This window comes from Sceloporus undulatus, chromosome 4 (assembly GCF_019175285.1).
Source record: "Sceloporus undulatus isolate JIND9_A2432 ecotype Alabama chromosome 4, SceUnd_v1.1, whole genome shotgun sequence".
Lineage (NCBI taxonomy): Eukaryota > Metazoa > Chordata > Lepidosauria > Squamata > Phrynosomatidae > Sceloporus > Sceloporus undulatus.
This window is the reverse complement of record NC_056525.1, coordinates 202,134,308-202,157,718: the sequence shown is the minus strand read 5'-3', so window position 1 is coordinate 202,157,718 and position 23,411 is coordinate 202,134,308. Positions and strand designations below refer to the sequence as shown.

Here is a 23,411-nt window from a genome sequence, read left to right as displayed (position 1 = left end):
TAAAACAATGAGAAAATGTATTGATAAAGTAGAGATCCAAGCAATGGGAAGTGTTGTGTATGTTATATGTTATTTTAGTCATTCCAATGTCCTTAGTGTGTTCAAGATTGTGTCTGGTCAAGTGTATGTATATATGTATTGTACTGTATGGTATCGTATTGTATTGTAACATGTTCACATTATGTTTGTAAGAAATAGGAAAAAAATATAATTAGAACAAATCCCTACTCAGTGTGGTGTTGGTATGGTGTGGGGGGGGGGGGCGCACTGGGTGCACCCTGAGAGAGGAATGCATCCTAAGAGGGGGTGCCACTGAGTTTTCTCCCTGTGGCCCTGCCCCTCTTCCTGCTGCAAGGTGAAGGGAGGTAGCAAAGGCGAAAAACTGGGGAGGGTAGAGTTCTTGCAGGGCATTGGCTAGAATCTGGCCTGCTGGCTGACCACGCAGCTGGCCCTGGACTCGGTCCTGCTACTGATGGAGCACTTTGGCTCCTACAGGGTGAGCTCTGTGCTGCCTAGCTAACCCTGGCTGCCTCAAATGGCTGGCACTGGGTGTTCAGCATTGTGCAGGAGGAAGAAGAGGGCAGCAGCATCCTGGATAAGCTCCTCTTTATCAATGCCTTGGTTGCGGCGGCTGCCTCTGAACCCTCTCCCCTCATGGTGCATCCACTACTTCACACTGAACACCCAATTTCAGGAATATATTGGGGGAGTAGCTTGCAAGAAGTGAAACATCTTTTTAAATATTCTTTTTAAAGTTGAAGGGGGCACCAGTTGAAAGGTCTCTTGGGGAGAAGGTTCTGGCCAGTCAATCTTCAGAGCATCAAAAGCACAGAGTTCTACTTCACAAAGAGCTCAGGTCCTGCAGCTTATAGCATTTCTAGAAATGGAAAATTGAAGAGGGAATTTCCTCTGGAACCTTTCTGCAGGAGAAGAGCTAGAGACCTAATGGCTAGAGCATGCAGGAGAGAAATAGGCTGAAGGTCAATCTGGGGGAAAGGAAAGGGGAGACACCACAGATGTGCTTTTTGGAGGGAGAGGGAGGAAGAGAGCCCCTCCCCTTAGAATCATACATCGAACTGGGAATACCAATTTATGCATGGGAAAGGAAGACATCCTCCCACCCCTGCTCAGAAACTACCTTGCTTTTTGCTCCCAGGATCTTGAGTCATCATGCGAGTGGTGCAAAGGGAAGAATAGGCAGGAAGTAGGAGTGTGGCCTAGTAGAAAGAGTTGTGATGCTTTGGGGGGCTGGGAAGGGGGGCGATGGTCAGGGGGGGGCAGATAGCCCCTGGGCCGTCCCCAGTTTTTGTGACTCACTTTCAGACTGGAGAGGAATAGAGGGTGCAAATTTTGCTGGGTTCAGGTGTGGGCAAGACAAAAAGGAATGGATGCAAATCTCCATCTCAGCTAGGAGAACACTTGCTTGCAACAATTGGCCCCCAGAGTAAGAAAAAGGAAACAAAATATTCTTCTTTTTCCATGTGCTCAAATGCACCGTATTTTTAAAAGACTACCATGCAAAATATCGATTATCTTTCAGTCATACCTTCCAAAGTGACCAACAAAACGGAAGGACAATAAAATCTGACACTGACTGATTTGGAAGTTAGTACAGTATAAAAAGTCCAACATGAAATAATGACCAAACATTAGGAGGTCTATGTTAATAAATGTTTTTGTCTGAAAGTAATAGAATAAAAGCAGCATGAGGCAAATCTCTCTGGGGAGAGAGTTCTTCAAATGAATTTCTAGAAGGCCCAGTCTCGTCACTACTTTGCTTCAGAAGACAGGGACATGTTACAGTGACTTTGAGAGTGATACAAATAGGATGGTTCATGCAAAACATGAGGTTAGCTTTGGTCCTAAGCTGTCTAGGTTGTCATAGGCTAACACCAGATTTCTGAATTGTGCTTGAAAATAGACCAGCAGCTAGGACAACATTCTCAAAAGTGGCACAGTATCTTTTATGCCACTAAAACACAGCATTTCTGTGTATATACTGCAGTGTAGTGTTAATGATAAAATCCCATGTACACCTACTTCAAAGTCCTGTTGAGTTTAGTGGCACAGATTCAAGCATCCACGGTTTCAAAAGGTTCAAAAAAGTATAAATTTCAAATATCAAACTTTGATTTTCCATTTTTTATAAGGGACACCATTTTGCTATACCATTATATTTAATGGGACTTGAGCATCCACAGATTTTGTTATCCGCAGGGGATCTTGGAACCAAACACCAGCTTATAACAAGGGTCCACTGTACAATGCCTTCAGTTCCAGTAGTTTTCTGCAGCCTGTTTAATAAGTGTTAAAACGGTTCAAATAAGCATTAGATTTTATAGCAAGCATGTGAGATTCAAGGGCTTTAAATGTGGTTCACACATTCAAATAATGATTTCAGGCTGGATGCCAATGCAAATATTGCATTTCTGCATTGGCTCACATAAGACAATTGGGATTTTTAGAAAAGTTTTAGAATGTTTATCATTTTAGTATATACTACATTTCCTATACATCAAACCACTTTGAACTTGGAATGACTCAAAGGAACACTGCTTAAACTGTATGTCTTGTTTATTTAGTGATGGGTTGAGATATGAATGTAATATCATTTGATAAATTTAAACTAAATCTGTGAACTGACTTGATTTAAAATGTTGTCAGGAGATAGTAAGTTCTATCTAGAGTGCTGAGTCAACCTCAGACAGACACACACACGACCATCAAATAACCAATACACATGTGCAAAAAGGACTTATGTTTATAGCTTAGATTCACAGTTTTTTTTATCATGAGGCAGTATATTCCAGTATAACCAGATACTTCTTTTAAGGCTAAAACTATTTCCTCTTTGAGGCTACAAATCAAAATAATTACATTTTATTGGTTCAAGTGGCTTCCCAGGACAATGTGATGAAGATTTCCATTCTCTAAATTTATCAAGTTGACTAGATGGTGCTTAAAAAATGAATGACTTGTCCATTTGCCTCAAGTGTGCAAAAGTGTATTCAAACATTTAGCACAGCAAAAGAGAGAATGTAAAAACTTACTTTGCTTACAGCAAAGTCCAAGGTTCAGAACATCACTTTAAACTTCATAGAACATTGGCGGGTTACAAACGGCCCTCAAGGGGCCGTTTTCCCACCGCCGCCATTCGCTGCGTAGGGAAGCCCCAGCTGCCAGACTGCGAGGCTTCCCTGCGCAGCAAAAAAGGAGCGGTGAAATGCTGCTCCTTTTTTGAACGCGGAAGTGGCGCCGCGAGGGGTGGAGTGCGCCCTCGCGACGTCACTTCCGCCGCGACACGTCTGGACGCACAGCGTCCAATACGTAAAAATGGCAGCGCCCATGTGGATGGGCACCACAAAAAAGTACGCGCTCCACACGTACTGGGAGGAAGGGCCGTCAGGAAGGTAAGAACCTTCCTAACCCTAATACGGCCCTTCCTAACCCTAGTACGCGCGGAGCGCGTACTTTATGGCGGTTTATAACCCGCCAAAGACTACCATTTTAAAACACACATACTTTGCAGGCAGTAACATCACAAATGTACCCTAGCTACCTTACCTCCTTATTCTAAAGGAAAAGTTTACATTATTTTCCATAATGGAAAATACCTGGAATTCTTATTCCACTAAGAAGTGTCTTATTGTAACGGATAGTTTATATCATTGTACAATGCAACTACATGTCATCTTCAGTATCTATTCCAAAACTGCAAAGCATTTAGCAGTCAAGTCTAGTGTAGCGTTATAATCCTTAGAATAAATTTATGTAAGATGTTCACCTCTAACTTGCCTGATATAATAATGTTATTTAAGTACACACTGTCAATTTCTGTTATTCTGGAGAACTATGACTACATAATACTACAGGTGTTAAATCAACACTGAAAAACATAAAAGCATCACCCTCACTTCTTTATCAGAAGAAAACCTGCCAATTCACAGAGTAACATTTAATCTCATTTTTCTGAAGTACATGATAATTTCCCCAAGTTAGCTAAAGCTACATTATAGGCTTAATAGGAAATCCATGCTTTAGGAATACAGGAAGCTGTCTTATTCCAAGCTAGACCGCTGGTCCGCTGAGCTCAGTACTGTCATCAACATTTCTCAGACTTAGGCCTGTTACAGACTGCCAAAATAAAGCTGCTTCGGGTCTCTTTGGAGGTATGCTGTTTAAATGATGCATGCATCGTAAGAATCCGGAAGCTGCACCAAAGCTGCACTCCAGTGCTTAGGAATGGAGTGTGGCTTTGGCGCGACCTCCGGACTCTTAGGACCCATTCATCATTTAAATAGCATACCTTCAAAGAGACCCAAAGCAGCTTTATTTTGGCAGTCTGTAACAGGCCTAAGTGATGGGGGAGAGATCACTATACTGTTTTCTGTCAAGGACCAGTACCATATTTCTTCCTATTGACTACAACTGTTTCTTTCTCGGTGGACTGTTATCAATCCAGGAATCACTGCTTCTGTAGTACAATTGGCCCTTCATACCCAATTCTTTATCCGTGGATTCAAGCATCCACAGCTTCAAAATACAGTCGGCTCTCTGTATCCACGGATTCAAGCAACTGTGGCTTGAAAATATTCAAATAAACAGTGCACCCACTTCCTGCTTACGGAAGACAATAAAAATAATGGCACACATGCACACTGTGCCACCGCTGCGCGCACGCGACCCATTGTTTCCTATGGGGCAAGAGCATACACGGATTTTCCCTTACCCGGGGGCGGGGGGGGGGGGTCCAGAACAGATCCCCTGTGTAAGGAGAGGGCCCACTGTATATATTAATTCCCAAAAGCAAACCTTATTTTTGTTATATTATGTAAGGGACACCATTTTATTACGCCACTGTAGTGAATGGGATTTGAGCATCCCCAAATGTTAGTATCCAGGAGGGTCCTAGAATCAAATCCCAGTGGATACCAAGGGCCCACTGTAAACAATATAATATATTACAAAAAGTACATCCTTATTTTGCCATTTTATATAAGGAACACAATTTTACTATCCATTGTATTTAATGGAACTTTAATATTCATGGATTTTGGTATCCATGGGAGGGGGGTCCTGGAACTAAGGATGCCAAGAGTCCACTGTATTGGTCTATACAGTGATTTCAGGACATTGCTTCTATGGCCCAGAGTGGCACCATTTTGGAAGAAACTGACTGCACAGAGCAAGGAGTTAGAGCACATGGCAGTGTGGGACAAGCAGTGGTAAAATGGAGCTTCAAATTTGGGACCCTGCTTATGCTTTATGGGCCTTGCTGGGACTATGCTGGCAGGTTGGAGCTGCTCTGCTGATCCTCTTTTCTTTCATCAGACAGGCTGAGAGAAAGATGTAACAGAAGATGAAATGTTTGTGCATCTGGGGGACAGTTGAACCTGGGAAAAACATGTGTCTGGAGAAGGAGAGGGAGGAGTATCTGGGGTTGATTCTTGGAAAGGGTCCTTTACCTTGGAGCGCCTTCTGTAGTTAAAATTTCTCCCCTTCCCCATCTGTGCAGTCCAGCGCATATGGCCTCTGTAAATCCAACACACACACCAGCTGCACCCATCTCGGCCCCAACGAAGAAGGATTCAGAGTCCTTCCTTACCAGGGAGAAGCTTCGCCCTTTGCACCTGATCACTTTGAGAGCAGCAACCAAGCAACTTGCTGAGCAGCAACCAAGAAGTCACTTGCCCATACTGACTTTGATGGCATGGGCTAGAAGCTTCTTGGTTGCTGGTCAACCAGCTGCTTGGTTGCTGCTCCCAGGGTGACCAGTTGCAAAGGGAGCAATGATCAATATTGGCTGTTTTGAATTTGCAGTGGAACAGCAGACCTAATATCAAGGAAGATGCATGCTGGGGGAGGGGGGGTGGCTAGAGATCTCCAAGGGAGAGGGGGTGGTAGCTGGAAAAAATTTGGGGACCACTGGTCTATACCAACTACCATAGTTTCCAGAGTTCAGAGGCCTGGAACAGACAGACTAAATGAAGTGGCTTCCGGCCACTTCAGGGGGATGACGTTTACATGATGCATTGTTCAACAGTTCTTACTGTCAGGAAGTTCTTCCTAATGTTTAGGTGTCATCTCTTAATCTGTTGCTATGTGTCATAGTCTCTGGAGCAGAAGAAAACAAGATAGCTCCTTCCTCAACATAACACCCCTTCAAATATTTAATCATGGCTATATGTCAACACTCAACCTTCACTTCCCCAAGCTATTAACAAGCTGACATGCTTGGAAGTGAGACAACTGTTCCATCGAACTGTCTAACAAAGGATCCTCATGGCTTTGAACTAGAATGTCTACCAGGCCAACCTGGAGATGCCTGGGATCTGTCTGCATGGACTCTCCCTCAGGACCGCCAGCTTAAGCAAACCTTCAAAAGCTAGCATGATAGTAAGTTACATGTTTTAGGTGGCTGTATAAAAGCACAGTCAGCCCTCCCTATAGGCAAGCTTGCCTTCCGTGGCTTTGAGCTTACACGGAAAGCAAACCCCTGCAGAACTAAAGGGGTGTGTACCCACACCGTGCGCCTCCACAAGCATGCTCTTTTCCCCAAACACCGGGGGTGTGTGTCCAGAACAGATCCCCTGCGCATGGGGAGGGGCCGACTGTATACGCATAATGTATGCTTTTCAAATAAAGTTGACTCTCTCTATACATGGTTTTTTTATCCATGGCTTGAAAATATTCAAAAATAATATGAATTCCAAAAGCAAACCTTGTTTTTGCTATTTGGTGGAAGGCACACCATTTTACTATGCTATTATATTTAATGGGACTTGAGCATCCACAGATTTTGGTATGGGGGGGGGGGAGCCTAGAACCAAACCCCAGTGGATACCAAGGGCCTACTGTATAATATGCTTATTTTTTTTCTACTTAAAGCAGTTTTGTTAGTGCATATCACAAATTATTGTATTTTTACCATCCATTTCAGTTTTCAAGTCAGGCAATCCATACACAAACAGATGACTGCCCAAAAATAAGGCATATTTATTCCTGATCAGTATTATTATTAATCCAGCCTCCACCCAGCTTTCTAAGCACAATCATAACATAATGAAAGGACAAAATGTTCAGAGACCTGTAATGTTCTGAAGGCCTACTGTAGTTAGGATACGTAATTCAATTTCATCCACAATATTTCTGTGTGTCAAATATTCCTCCTTTCTTCTTTTAGAAAAAAAATACATTAAAATTAGGTTCAGGCTCATTCAAACCACTACAGTATGTGATGAGGGATGGAAACGTGCATCAGATCCATATGCTATGATTCCATACTCATCATTTTCATGCAAACTGGTTCTTATGTACATAAATGCCTACAGTTACAGTATCTAACTTTTGCTCTCTTTTTTGTGGTGGACAAACTATGAGCAGGGCCTATTCTGCTTCACACTAAAAAAAATCTATAAAATGTTTACCAGAGCCAGATACGAACTGGTTCAAAAATATCCCATATCACCAACTAGTAAGTCTGTTCCACCATACAAAGTCATAAACAGCAGTTTATTCCTTTCCTAACGGGGCCTTTGTTATTGTTTTTAGATTGTGTATTGTGGATGTTTTATGTTTTTAACTTGTATTTGTTGCACTTGTTGCACATTGTAAGCCGCCCTGATCTTTCTGGAAGGGCGGGATATAAATAAAGATTTTATTATTATTTATTAAAAGGTGGGAAATGGAATTGTATCCTTGTTTAATACTGACCAAGTTCTCCTATTCCACCTGTACACTCCTTTTGAAAGCAAACTCTAAAATTTGCACTGAGCTTTTACAATTTTATGTACAGTAGAGTCTCGATTATCCGACATAAATGGGCGGGCTGATAGCTGGATAGCCGAAAATGTTGGATAATCCGGAGGGTCCAAGAAAAGCCTTGAAATCACTATGAATTGCAAACGTACTGTATTGAAGTTTTATTGCAGTAACAGTAAAAGTAACGTTGTAGTAATGTTGTAGGAATAACATTGTAATGTATAAACAGTCCTCTAAAAATGTAAGAAATCACTGATCAACATTGTGATGTACAATATGTACTATATAAACAGTTCAGTCCTCTGAAAATGTAAAGAAATCACTGAGCAGCGACATTGGATAATCCGGAATGTTGGATAATCGAAGGCTGGATAATTGAGACTCTACTGTATTTTAAATTTAAACCTTTAAAAACACTTCTGATCTTGTAAGGTGTTTTCTAGTTTATTCATCTTACTACTAAGCCTTGTTTTCAGCCTTTATGCAACCCTCACTATGATCAGAGTTATGAGAAACTGCATAAAAGTAAGACACCACAATCTTTGTTCTGAACGTTCACATTTTGTCCCATAGCATATATAGGAATCTTGCAGATATACTGGAATATTATTCCCATAAAACTTTCAAATTTTTTCAACTACAGCTTTCATAATCCCTCACCACTGGCAATGCTGCACGAAGCATTCTTTGTACAAAGTAGAAAAGAGGAACAACGAAAGAAAGCAGAACCCATGTACTTTTGCTTATCTGCTACAAAATAGTAACATCAGAAAGCTTGAGGTCAAAATATCTAAAAGACAACCATAGCCTGCCCAGTATTTCAGATTTCAACCAAAGCCTTGGTGTATGTCTCACCAAGAGGCAAGGCTGGCAAGAACATGAGATAGGACTTTCTCTATAACAGTACGTTGACTGTTGACCTATAGAGCTTCCAGCAAGCAATCAAAGGTGTTTAGTCTTAAATCTCTAAAAGCTGGTTGTCAAATTGGGCTTTAAATTGGTTTTTAATCTGTTTTTAGCTATTGTACTGTTTTTTGCTTTGTGAGCCCTGGTGGCAGCAATGGGATAAATAAATAAAGTCTGCCCGGGCTTTGAAATCTTCCAGAGGCCTTTCTTTCATGGAGATATGAAAGAAGCCCTTCTTGATGACTGTTCCCCAATTGCGGAACTCCCTTCCAAGGAAACCTAGGCTGGCTACTCTGCTTTCCTTCCACCAACAGGCAAAGACAAACAAACAAACAGCTTCATTTATATACTGCTTCATACTGAACTAACAGTGTCTAGGCGGTTTACAACTGTAAGCTAACAATCTGGATACTCATTTTAGTGATCCTGGAAGGATGCAAGCCTGAGTCCAGACAGTTTCGTTCCAATAAGCTGCTTGTAAATGACTGGTTGCTGAGGGTGGGGTGTGTTAATGAGTGATTGGACTATACAGTACTTTTTATATATTATAACCTACTGTGTTTTATTCTTCTTGAGAGCTGCCTAAAATCCCAGTTTTGGAAGAAAAGCAATACACACACACACACACACACAGAGTATATCAAATTAAAATCAATATATATAGGATACTGTACTGGGGTCTAGAAAAATCAACCTGATGGCCAAATCAGAACTAACTGCTTCTATACAACCTTTGTAGCAACACATTTTCTATCTGCTACACAAACTAAAGGTAGGATGCTAACAGATCAGAGGGCCTCTAGATCAAGGAAATTCTTTGGAAGAACAGCATCTCACAGGTAGAGATCTCACTACAAATCTGGGCTTTAGCAGCACAGTGCTGCTGAGGTAGAACCTAATGGATGTCATGAGTAGTACCTGAAATGGAGACAAAAGGACACTCTTGAGATTCTACTGTGCTCCTTTATGTCTATATTGGTTGTGGCTATCATGTTACATCTATCTGCTTCAGGTTTTTTGCTTCGGAAAATATACACTATTCAGACAGAGACTTTGAGAAATCTATTAGACTTGGCTTACTTTTATCACCTTGCACTATTACACAGGAAGTAACTTTGGCCTGGTCAGGATGCTTAAGAGAAACTTTGTTGGATCTTACTTTCCATGATAGGTTGAGAATCTTAAAACAGAGAGCAGATCTTGGAATTTATTGACACCAGAATGTTTGTTGAAAAATGAAGCCCACAAGTAGACTTATATTAGACACTATCCAATCTTCCTGTTCAGATATCCTATGAGTGGTTATGGGCATCTCCAGTCTTAATTAAGTGAAATCTTGTGTCAGATGAAACAACAAAAACAAATTTGCCCCCAAAATTCTTTGGGAAATATAGGCATATTTTTTGGCTCTCCTAGGCAGTTTTAGGCAAAAGTGATATCTTTTTCTCTCAGGGGGTAATGCAGAAGTTAACTTCAGGGTTATTTCCTCCTGGAAAAAAGACATCTCCTTTCCTAAAAGGGTTCAGAGGAGGGCAAAAATGTGGTAAAATTTCACTGACATCCCATGGGGGCTTTATGCTTATTTGTATTTTTTCCTTCTTCTTGGTATTATTGTTAAATTTTAGGGATAGCTAAATGAGCTGTGTGTTGTCATTTTAGGAACTTACTTTTCAGGACTGAAATTTTTGGCATTGTATTATGTTGTATTTATTTATATATTCTACAGATCATAGTTGTTTGTTTATGTATTATCTTCTCAAAGCCAAAAATAAAATCAGCTTACAAAATAAAGAGAGATGCACGTAAAAATATATATGAAAACATACAGGGAACATATTCAGTATAATTGTGCTGGCCATACAGGCAAATAAAACAAAATCCTAAATCAATAAATGACTTGTAACAGTGGTTCTTAACCTGTGGTCTAGGGATTCCCAGGCGACCACAATGTCTGCACAGGACTATGCAAAGGCTGCTCAGCCCACCTTCCTGAAGTGGAACAGTGATGTGACAGGAGCCAAGACAAAGGGCAAGCTGGCTGGCTGGACCAGAGTGTTGCCTGTCATGTGGCAGCTCCATTGCAAGAAAGAGGTGGGCTGAGCAACTGAGGATTAGCAGAACTGACAGACAGACAGCTTTTGCCCTTCTCTCTCCTCCCACTTCCCTTCCAGCCAGGAGTAGTCCAGTCTCCTATCACAAACACTTCAAAAACCTCGCACACACTTTCTGCCTTCTTTATTAGGAGAGGAGGAGACTGAGATGGGAGGAAGGAGGGGCAGAAAGGAAGAAAGAGTGGTTGGACTAGCAAGCAAGCAAAGTGTTCAAATATATTTGGGGGGGCTGGTAAAGAAAAGGTTAAGAACCACTGAATTATACTTTTACTGTCCAGCCAAAATGCACAAAACACATAATGCAATCTTTCAACATGCCACTGGCTTCTATATTAGGCAAAAGATGTTAAAAAACATGCAGGAGGAAGAAAAAGGATGGTGTTGGAGCTATATATTTTGCATAGATCAGTAGTTTCCAAACTTTGGTCCTCCAGGTTTTAGGACTTCAACTCCCAGAAGCCCTAGCCAGCTTGCCCAATAGTTAAGAATTCTGGGAGCTGATGTCTAAAACACCTGGAGAACCAAAGGTTGGGAACCACTGGTATAGATGCTGTCCTTTATCTAAATCCTCACATGACCAAAAGAGGCATGTACTCTACCTATACTAAAATTCCGCCAACTGAACTACAGCAGAGACAGCATCTATACAAAATTAGGATCTGCGACTTCAACGCCGTCACCTTTTCTTCGTCCTGTATGATTTTCTAGCCAAGCCAATTGAGCTTTGAAAGTTTACATTATATATTTTGTGCATTGTATTGGCCAATAAAGGCATCACAGCTTTGTGGGGTATATTTTATAAAAACATATAGAAAGTTATGTTTAAATGCAGACAGCTATCCACACAATTAAAATTCATTTAAAAGCTATCAATTAAAAGGTAGGTAAATAAATAACAATAAAACAACAATAAAAGCTATTTCAAATCACAAAACCTGATGGAACCAAAAGCTATCAACTGCCAATAGAAAGAGAAGAACAATTCAATGCTGGTGGTTCTGTGGAGGGTTCTTAAAAGCATTCCTAGAATACACTGGTCAGAGCCAACATGGTGTAGTGATCCAGGAGACAAGGGTTCAAATCCAAGGTCTGCCACAGAAACCCAATGGATGACCTTCAGCAAGCCACAGTTAGTTTCAGAGGAGGGAAATAGAAAATCCTGCCAAAGCACTTAAATTAGCATAAATGGTTCTCCTTCTTACAGGTGGCCCGCCCCATACGTGGGCTTGCCTTACATGGACTTCAGGGGCGGCAAGCCCAGGAGAACAAAATGATGTGTATGCTGCAGACGTGCATGCGGCGCCACTAACGGGAGTGCACACTCATTGATTTTAATGGGACCTGAGCATAGGCGATTTTTCTCAATACACAGGGGGGTCCAGAACGGATCCCCCACAAATACAAAGGGTCCACTGTACTTTATCCTCACAGCCACCCTGTAAGACAAAACAAGCTTTGACAGAGTGACTATTCCAAAGTCACCCAGTCACTTTAATGTCTGTGGGGTATTGACCCTGGAATTCCCAACACTTAAGTACCTCTGCCTCTTCAACACACTGGAGAAGTGGTAGCATTATAGCCAGGAAAATCTCATCATAAATCCCAAGGAAGATGAGATGGTCCACTTCACCAGATTCTGTGTAGAGCAACTCCCTGAACACTGCCATATGCGAAAGTGCACAAATGATTTTAATTGGCAATGCAACTCCATAGACATAAAAAAGAAAATCGGATGCAACTATATCAATTTCCAAATTAAAGAAAAATATACAGATACAAAGATGAGAGATGTCATCCAGTAAAAGAAATGTGTTCTTTGGGCATGCAAGTTTTAGTTCATGAACAAACCGAATCAGCAAAAATGTATCTATGTATAGAAACTAGAAAACCAAACATTTGCATTTAGAATATACAAGAAGCAACAGGAATCACAGTCGCTGCCATCTTTATAGGGGCATTACTTTTCTATGACAGAGAAGAAATGCCTTCTCTGCTTCATTTTGAATACTTGTTTCAAAACTATTTTAAAATATTAATCAGGATCACCCTTTGACATCATCAAGATAATCACTAATGAAGAAAAATAAGGAAGACTTTGTTCATTAACTGAGCCACAACCTGATCCTTGCCACATCTTCCACTATCAGAAAGACCAGGACATCAGATAGTCTTAACATAAACAATCAGTGCTTCAGGAAACAGCTTTAAATAAGCCAGCAACTTTCACAATAGGAACAGTTTTTCATGCTCCATTAACAAAACATCAATAGTTTCTCTGATTTAAGAAACTCCAGCAGCAGACCCGGAAAAGCCTTCTGTTGAGATCCTGAACCACTATTATCATCTAGTTCTCACAAGGTGGACCAATGATTACTACCATTTTGTACTGACTAGAGTAGTGGTGGCGAACCTATGGCAAGTGCCCTCTCTGTGGGCACACATACTGTCACCCTAGCACAGAGTGTGCCAGAGTTTATTACTAGAAAGCCAGAGGGATGTGGCACTTTGCAATAAATAAGTGGGGTCTGGGTTGCAGTTTGAGCACTCGGTCTATAAAAGGTTCACCATCACTGGACTAGACTGATCTCTAGGCTGATTCTGTATAAGGCAGCTCATTGTACAATACTAATGGCAGTATATTTATTTTTATCTTGCTTTTTTCTAGTTTGAGACTTACAGTAGCTTACAACAATTAAAACAAGCACAGTTAAAAATTCACACTGTACAAACTATCAGAATATTAAAATAAGTTTAAAAAATAAACCATTAAGCAGCAACAACATAAACAAACTCATAGCAACAGCAAGACCTGTTTCCCCTAAATAGCAAGTCACAGTTCTGGTCAGTAGGGGGAAGGTCCAGCCTTGGAGTGAGGTAAAGGTATCCTGGTGCAAGGCATGAAAGGGAGGTATGGGGCTATTGTTGGGAGAGGAAACAAAGACATAAATACCACTCATATTTTAAGAAAAATGAAGTAACTTTTTGGATAAGGCCATTCATTTCTTATTCTCATTATTGCAATGAAATGAGTTTGAGTTGTTATTTTTAATATTATGCAACACCAGCAAAATTTCATCATTGATAAAATGTTCTAGAAATAAAAAAACTAACGTTAATAGTGAAATAATATAAAGCACAAATGTGAAAAATGATTAGTGAAGCTGTTTTCTGAAGTCAGACTACAAAAATCGGGTTTCTGGATAAAACAGATTATCTCAATCCATTTCATTCTGATTTTACGCCTTCCTATAGGACTGAGACAACTTTGGTCACCTTGATGGACAATCTACACTAGGAACTGAACAGGGGAAGCACACCCTGATGGTTCTGCTGGACTTCTTGGCAGCTTTTGGTACCATCAATCATGGTATCCTTCTGGGCTCCTTTGCTAAAACAAGATTTAGGGACACTGTTTCACAGTGGCTTCATTCGTTCCTGGAGGGGCAAACCCATAAAGTGGTGCTGGGTGGGGGGCTGCTGTTCAATCCTTTGGCCACTGGCCTGTGGTTCTGTCTCACCCTGGTTCTGTCCTCCATATTATGTAATAAACACACAAAACTGCTGTGAGAGGTCACCAAGAGTTTTGGGGATCTGGTGCCATCAGCATACAAGTAACATTCAATGCTATTACTTCTTTCCACTTAATTCGAGGAAGCTGCTTCAGTAATAAACATCTATCAGTGAAGGATGAGATAAGGGTGATCAAACTGAAACTTAATCCAGACAAGACAGAGGTGTTCCTGGTCAGTCTAAAATGGGACTCTGTGTGGGGATGCCTTTGAAGGGTGTGTGGAACTTCAGCTGGTCCAAAGAGCTGTATCCAGTTTGTTAACCAGGGCTGGCTACAGAGAACACACAACTTCCCTGCAGTATCAGCACCACTGGCTGCCAGTCTGTTTCCAGGCACTTCAAAGTTTTGGTGATGACCTATAACAGCCTACACAACTCAAGTCCATATTATTTGAGGGACTATATCCTCCCATTTGAGCCTGCCTGTGTTTTTAAGAGCTTCTAGGGAAGCACTTCTCTCTCTCTCTCTCTCTCTCTCTCTCTCTCTCTCTCTCACACCACTTACACAAGTACATTTGGTTAGAACATGGGAAACAGCCTTCTCGGTGGCTGTCCTGAGGCTTTGGAACTTCCGTCCCAAGGAGGCTACAATAGCACCTGCTTACTATCTTTCTGCAGTAAGGTGAAGACCTTCTCAAAGTGCGATTTTGAGAAATGATGGGGAGGGGGCAGGCCTATGGCCTGGACATTTTATTTGTTACTGCTGTTTAATGATTTATATATTTAACTGGTTTCACCTTTTCAATATACATTTAATTATTTTTTACCATTTGTATACCACACATTTTCAACTGTGTTTGTTTTAACTGTTATAAACTGCCCTGTATCTCAATCTAGAGGAATATAACTAAATATAATATAATACCGCCAACTCCAGAAAATATTTTAAAAGAAAAAGGAGAGAATCAAGGATGAGTAACAATTAAAATGCAAGAGCAACTCATCGCAAAACTCATTTAGTTGCTCAAAAATTCTGAAATGATACATGCTTAATACTGTGAATATTAGTAATCAGAAGCCAATTGCTACTGACATCAGTGGGACTCACTTCCAGGTAAAAGACTGCAACCCAGGTGACTTAGCTTAGTAAAGCAGAAATACATTAAAACAAGGTATTCTAGTAACAAGCTCAATCCAGGTAATATCAGAGTTTGAATACCTGCTTGAAGAGTAAAACCTATTTGGTGACTTTGGGCAAGTCACACTCTCTGAGCCTCTGAGGATGGCAATGACACACATCCTTTGAAGAAATGTGCCAAGAAAAACCTGTAATAGGTTCACTTTAGGGTCACCATAAGTAAGAAATTACTTGGAGGCACACAACAACAACAAACATCTTAATTACAGGTAAACAACCCATATGTAGTTCATAAAAAACCACCGGTTACTAAAACTACAGATGCTAAAATTGAAGTCAGTAGATCATACTTGTAAATAAGATGTTTAGGATCTCAAGACCATTTGGAAAAGAGGAGTCAATTTGCAGAGCAAACATGATTCAAAGACAAAGCAGCTGCATCCAGAAGGCTCTAGATTTAATCCTTGCCATTTTCCATTTTAAGAATCAGGTAGCAGGTGATGTGAAAACCATCTCTCAGAGCCCCTGAGAGCTGCTGCCAGTCAGGGCATACTGGGCTAGACAAACAGACTGACTTGGTATAACACAACTTCCCATGCCTCCCCAAGTTAGTAGGGGAAACACCTCAAAAACTTCTGGCCAGTAGGTATATCCACAGCAAATAGCCAAGCAACTTTCACATCATCAAATCCCCACTATGTCCAAACACAGCAACAGACAGGCCTTAATTCAACTGCTAATCCAGACTAGAGTTGAATTGTTAAATCAGAACCTTTTTTCAGTCTGTCATTCAGTAGGTTTACTGTAGTTGTAACTAACAGTTAAATTTTGGCCACAGAGCTCTCATAGGACCCCAACATAATTATGCTGCACACTGGATCAGTCTGATGTCCATTCATGATAAAGGCCTGTTACAGACAGGCCAAAGATTTTTTAAAAGGGTCAAAAGCTTTAAAACAATTGACTTTAACATACAGTTTCCTACAATTATTTTTAGCAAATTAATGAGACAGTAGCATTGAAAACAAAGAATTAATAAGTTTGTGTACACTTTGGAACACATTTTAAGAGGTTTATTATTTTTAGTGCCTTAGATTGTATTTCAAATTACAGTTGCCTTAATTTAGAAAACTGGAAATCACGAATTCATTAAAGCATGCATGCCACTCATCTACAGAAATCACTGATCACTGATGAAACTGTTGTATTTATTCTGCTCTGTGCAGTGTTGTGTTGAACTGAAAGAGTTTCCTAGTCAGCAGCTTACTTAGAACAAAAAGTGAGAGAAAAATTCTGCTGAATTTAGCGGCATGAAAAAAACTAGTGCTATATTGTTTTCCTACCATAAATCAACATATTAAATAATCACTGACTCATTGGTACGGATTTGTGTGTAGACATTAATAGGAAAAGGATGCAGGCTTAACTAAGTCTAGTTCCGGATCTATTTGTGCCAAAGATGTTACTGAGTATCAGACTAGCATGACACCACCAAGCTTACTTTGAAATCATCTTAGCAGATGATACATTATTCCCTTACAACTTTGCCCTTCTCTACATGTGAAAAGTAGGCTGGGATCATTAATGCAAATTTCCTCATAATCCTACTACTCCGAATTAGGCAACATACACAAAATTGTTTCCTGATACACATAGTCCATGCAGAATGTTTTTCTGCCCAAAAGTCACCAGAAGGACCATGGTAACTAACAAAAGTCTGTGCTCACTATCAGTTCTGCCTTTTCCTTAATGGTGAAGAAATCCTCATTGAACTTCAGAAGTACTCAGAATATGATGGAAGCCTAAAGCCACTTCTGAGGGGAGTCCTGAGCCTTCTCCCATCTCCAAATTGAGTACAGTGATAGGTCTTGGTTCTGTCACACAGATTTCAGAAATTCTAAAAGGAGAGTAATGTCTTGCTGATTCCCAAACTTCAAAAACTTCAGGGCTTAGATACTCAAAAGACACCAGATCCTGTCTGATCCTAGAAGGTGAACAGGATCAGTCCTGGTTAGAACCTGGATGGGAAACTGCCAGCAAATACAGATGCTGTGGGTTATGTTTCAGAGGAAGAAACCAGAAAATCGCATGAGTATTCCTTGCCTAAGAAATCCTTAAGAATTCCATGGAGTTGCCACAAGCAATTTCAAGGTATATACGCATGTGCGGACGCGCGCACACACGCACCTATATGTGAGTTCAGGGAAAAGATATTGCAGTTCTTTGGATTTCAAAGAGATAGAGATGTTTGCAAAATTTAAAAAATGCACATACTTGTGGAGAAACCACAGTGCTTTCCACTGTCTTCAGTCCCATTAGCTGTCCCAACTAGAGTAGACTCACTGAATAAATGGCATTTACCTAAGTAATGAATGATATGGCACAACTGTTTCAGTGAGTCTACTGACGGGATGCAGGCCACAAGACTGTGGGCTGAATGTGATGCCTTCAGCTCTACTGGGTCACTGTTTGGAACCAAGAATAGCTCTCAAAGGTAGAAAAACTGAAAATGGAAATGGAAAATTATGGAAATTGGTGAAAGCAATTCTTATGGCTATAGAGGGCACACATTTCACATGTTGTGCTAGAAGCTGAGGGCTAAAACCCAGCCAACCCTCTTATTTCATAGCTGTGCGTAGCCCCATGCCACATGGCAATGACACTTGTTATAAGTATAGGGTTTTCCCCAACATAATAAAGCTGATGTGTATTCCATAACTAGAATCTTTACTGAACCAGAACTTTCAAAGTACCTGTGGTCCCATGTTTAAAGGCATTTAAACTTACTTGCGATGGAAAAACACTGGTGCAACAATGGAAAATATGATTTCCTGATAAAGTGTAAAACCACAAAAAGATGTTAATATTTCTATAATCAAGAAGCAATGAAAATACTACACCAAACATCAAGGGACTATGAAAGCCGAGGATTTCTATAGAGCAAAAAGGTTGAGCATGTACTTTGTTGGTCTCCATTTGTTCTACCTTCCCGATATACCACTGCCAAATGAATCTAAGGCTACTTTAAACACTTCCAACTCCCCATTGACTTATGAAAGTTTTTTTAAAAGGGTTATTGTTGTTGTTTGGGTTTTTTGAAAGATACAACTATCACCAGAGGTACAAAACTTGTGCCCACCATCTTCTCCTGTATTGGTAGAAGTAAGGTATTTTTCCCGAATTGTGCTCATTTTCATAAACGCTGACAACATCTAAGGATTAGTAAAGCTGTAGAGGGAACCCACACATTCCTTTCCATTTTGAACATGATGAACAAGACAGTTTTGCTCCCTTACATTCCCCAATATTGTGTTAAGCCTTGAAAAAAAACTGGGAAGTTTCTCAACGTAAGGCAAAAGAACGGAGCCAGAGCTCTCCGAAAATTAAAGATGCGCTCACCTGTGGACCTTCATATGTGCTTCATGTATTTTTAACTGTGGGTACAAATGTTAGAAAATTGAAACTGGATCCAGCTGATCAATGTTTGTACGCACAATTAAAAACATGAGCAATTATCATGCCCAGTGTTCATACATTTTTTGTACAAAGAATTGCTTTTAATGTCGGAAATTATGCTTCAGGTGCTAAAAATCTTGAAACCAGCCCCACAAAATTCTAGTGCAAAATAAAGGAGTTCATAGGGCTGTTTATTTTCTTCTGAGAAATTATAATTCCCTTATTCCTGTATACGGACAAGTATAAGACAGTAAATTTTTCTTCCCACTTTGAACTTGCTACAATTATTAACTATTAATCAATACAAGCTTCCTGATGCTTACAAAATATTAGATTATAAAATTGGAAAAATCCTTGTAATTGATACATTATTTGGGGGGGGGGGGCTTGACCAAAGGATTCCTTCCACTCACAACTGCTGGATCCAACCCACTTAGTATGAAAAACATTGCTAATGTACTGCAATAAGCTATAGAGAGAGAGACCTTAAATGTACCTTGACCTTGTACCTTAATCCTGTGTACTGTGATCTTACAGTAGCTCAATGTTCGAAAGCAAAAAACAATCTACATGCTGTATTTTTAAAGTATATTTGATATTCTTCAAGATCACAGTGAAGTTGGGCAATTTGCCACCATGTTGTAATTCATTATTTTTGCATCATCAGAACCGTAAAGCAACAGTTTTCCCCAGTTACTTTTTAAAACTAGCCTTGTGCAATTTTTTTTAGAACTTGACAAGAACAATCCCAAATTATTTTCAATGTATTTCAATCTTAAGGACTTAGATGAATAAACTGATATCCCTTATAACAAATTACCATGTAGGTAACCCAAGCTTAAATAATTCAAATATATAGTGCGAGTGTTTGGCACTTCAATTAGCATTTGGATGATTCAAAAGTGACTTTGAAATGAGAAAAATATAAAAATGCATTAAAAGTACTTTATAATTTACAATATATTTATCCATGTACTTAAAAACAGAAATAATTAATTGTATTCTAAATTAGTATTAATAAAATCACACAGGGGAAAAAACTTTAAAAGTTGTTTGGTTTAAGTTGTAGGGATATAAATGAAAAGTCACCTGTTTCAGACTTCATATACAGAGATGTCCCATATGTAATCTATACTTCAATAATAATAATAATAAAACATTGCAGAATACTGCAGTTCTGTGCAGGACAAGGTCTAGAAGTGAAGAGCAAAAACCTTCCAGCTCTTTGGCTATCATTAAATTATGCAGCCCCTATTTATTAACATGTGTTTTTCATAAACTATTATCACATTTATAAGAAAATTTTGTTGGAAACTTTAACACTTTGACTGGAAGTTGCCTTTTTGCTGCAGCGCAAGGAGGATTCTCAAACGCTCTCTAAGCATCCAGCCACGTTTAGCTTTCGGCCTTTTTATTATCATTGTCAATGAATGGGGCCCCAGTCAAATTAAGCTGCCATTTTAGGTTAAACACTGAAAAGCCTCTGTTGTGGAACAACAAAACAAGAGCCATCCCAAGAAACAGACACAGCATTCTAACTGGGAAGGTTGTGAATTTCATCCTCTGTAAAGGATAGTTAGCAACTGTAACATATATAAAAGATACTCACACATTACTGCAAACTAACTGGGTTTATGACTGGGATAAACCGGCTACCCATGCTGCTGGGGGGTCACTAAGATTAACTGGCCTCCGTTAGAATGGATGATCTGCGAGAAAACAGAAATATTTGGTTCAGTTTTTACTTTTTTATTTACTGCACATATTATCTGAGGCATAAAAGGGCATTTAAGGCCCCGGGTTCAAGCACTGCCCTCCAAGAAAGTAGAAGAAACTCATTTCTGGGGGTGGTTTTTGATACATCGTTTCTAGATTTTAAGTTTCCAAATTCGAAAAGAAAGAAAGGAAAGAAGCTCTCTGTGCATTTTCTTTTTAAAACCATCCGGACTTGAAAAGCACATTCTAGGGCAACACCAAACAAAAACAAAGGCAAAGTGGAAGGAGTTGGCTGTTCAGCATCTAAAGATGAAGCCCCTCGTGCGAGGCGGAAAGGCAAACTCCCGGGGCAGCCAGGGCAGGGCGACTTGGTCTTTTGTCCATTGTCCCTTCAGAAAGTACTTTTTACAAAAGCCAGCAAAGTGTCCTGGGATGAAAACTGGACCCTTTGGACGCTGAGAGGGACTCAGCCCAGGAACCTAAAGGGCATGTGTCCCGTCCCCCCATCTTTGGCTTGAGGGGATCCCCTCCAACTCAGAGCGCAGGAGAGAGAAAGACAATCATAATGAATGCGATATAGCGATGGCTGCTCCTTCTCTCCCAACCCCCCAAGACCCACTCTCCACCTTCCCTCCCTCCCTCCTGAAGAGAAAGCAAATCCCTGGCTAAACCCCCCATTTCCCCCATGAATCCAGCACACGCTCCCTTTGACCGCCTGGCCTCAAACCACCTTTTTCCGCTCACCCTCAAAATGGCCTTGGTTTCTGAAAGGGGGAGGGAGGGAGGCACGGCGGCCACCAGGGAGACCTCCTCGCCAAGGAGAAGGAGAAGGGGCACAGAAAAGGAGGGAGGAAGGAGAGACAGAGAGAGAGAGAATGGAGGGGGGCAGAGTTGGTCCTCTCGGGGTTAAGTCTCTATTATGTTGCTGGTGCTGCTCTGAGAGCGCCTCTCCCCTCCTCCTTTTCTCTCCTTCTCCTTCTCTCTTTCTTCTTCTTCTCCTCCTCTCTCCTTCTCTCTAGTCTCTCTCCTTCTTCTTCTTCTTTTCCTCCTCCTATCTCTTTCTTTTCTCTCTTCTCTCTCCTCCTTCTCTTCTTCCTTTCGACGCTCAGCCTCCCCCCCCCTTGCTTTTCCAATCTTTCTTTCTTCTTGGGCTGTTGGGAAACAGTCGTCGTCTCTGGGTGGCTCCTCTCCCCCTTCCCTTTCCCCAATGGCTCTCTGGATAGAAGAGACCCCAGTTCCTCTCTCTCTCTCTCTCTCTCAACCCCCCTCCCGCGGCTCCTCTCCTTTATGGGAGACAAATAACCCGGGCGCAACCTCGTGCCTGCCTCCTCTCCTCCTCCTCCCCTCCGCCATCATCATCACCTCCATTTCCTCCAGCTCTATCCTTCTCTCTTTTCTCTTCCATGTGGAGGAGGAGGAGGAGGGGGGGGGGCCGCCGCCCGGGTCAGGCTCGCACGAGGCAGCAGGGGAAGAAGGGGAAGAAGGGGGGGGAGGTTACAAGGCAAAGAGAGAGAGGGGCAGGGAGGCAAGGAGGCCGGCCCCCGCACTTTGTTGGCTCTTGTTGTGCTGCCTGCCACCAGGGCCGGAGCAGGAGGCTTCGTCCTCTTCGGAGAGGAGCCTCCTCTGCCGCCGCCGCCGCTTCCACATGTTTCCTCCTGCCTTCCTTCCTTCCTCTTCCTCCGAAAAGACTTTCTCCCAACTTTTGCTCTCTTTTCCTTTTCTAAACCAACTTGCGCTCGAGGAATAAGGGGAAAGGAGAAGGGGAGAAAGGGGCCCATCGGTGCCCGAGGCTCCCCTCCGCACAGGCCCACGCCAGGGGCCCTTCTCCCCCACCTCCGGAGGGGAAGGCGGGGAGAGGCGCAGGGGGCCCGGCCGAGCAGCCTCCGGGGCGCTCCCTCCCTCCCTCCCTCCCTCTCTCGGCAGGCAGGGCTTCCTCCTCCGCCGGGGCCCCTCGGGGGTCACTCACCGGGTCAGGAGGGTGGAGAGCGGGGCGGCCGAGGGGGCTCCTCCTCCTCCCTTCCTCCGCAACCGAGGCGTTGGAGCGGGTCTCGGCCGGTCAAGGCGAGGCGGGGTCAGCGAGGGTCTGCGCCTGGTCCTGGAGGTCCCCTCCGCGCTCCTTTGTGTAAGGCTTCCCCACTCGATTCAAGTTTAATCCGATAGTTCCCGAACGCCACAGACACACAAACACACACTCGCTCACACACCGAAGCCGCCGAGCGGCTGCCGCTGCCGCTGCTACCGCCCCCTGCCTGTCCGCTCCTCCTCGATCGGCCCCCGACGCCGCTGCGGCGCGCGCTCCCGGCACCACGAGAGGGGCGCTCGCTCGCGCGCGACGCCAACCCTTCCTTCCTTCCTTATGAGAGTGAAAGGGAGAGAGAGGGGGCGCGTTCACGAAAGAGGGAGGCGCGCTCCTCCACAAAGCCCCGCCCACAAAGCCCCTCCCGACGTCATCAACCCTGGCATAATTTATGCAAGAATCCAGTCCCTAAAAGAAAAAGGGCAGAGAGAGAGAGAGAGAGAGAGAGAGAGGGAAAGGGATGATGGAGGAGGAGGAGGGAGGGGAGGTCAGGTCACTAACCTTTCCCCCTCCCCCTCCCTTCCCCAACGGACGCTTTTTTCACCCCGTGCGCGCGCAGCCGGCCTTTTTGGGCCACGAGGACACTCCTCCTCCTCCTCCTCAACCGCCACTTCCCTCAGGAGAGGAGGAGGAGGAGGATGGGCAGATGGGGGAAGGGAGTCGTCCAGTGTTGACAGGGCGCAAAGGGACACACAGACAAGTTGACACCCACTTCTTGGCCTCCTCCTTCTCCTCC

At 42.2% G+C, this 23,411-nt stretch overlaps 1 protein-coding gene across 1 annotated transcript in view; it reads right to left on the bottom strand.

Annotated features, from left to right (window-relative positions):
- CHD7 (chromodomain helicase DNA binding protein 7) overlaps window positions 1-22,944 on the bottom strand; it is a 190,702-nt gene extending 167,758 nt beyond the window's left edge. The window contains exons 1-2 of the mRNA XM_042463426.1: window positions 22,565-22,944; window positions 20,492-20,591 (exon numbers count right to left, since the gene is read on the bottom strand). The gene's annotated coding sequence lies outside the window, so the exon portion shown is untranslated. The remainder of the gene's footprint in view (window positions 1-20,491; window positions 20,592-22,564) is intronic.
- Window positions 22,945-23,411: the final 467 nt, after the last annotated feature.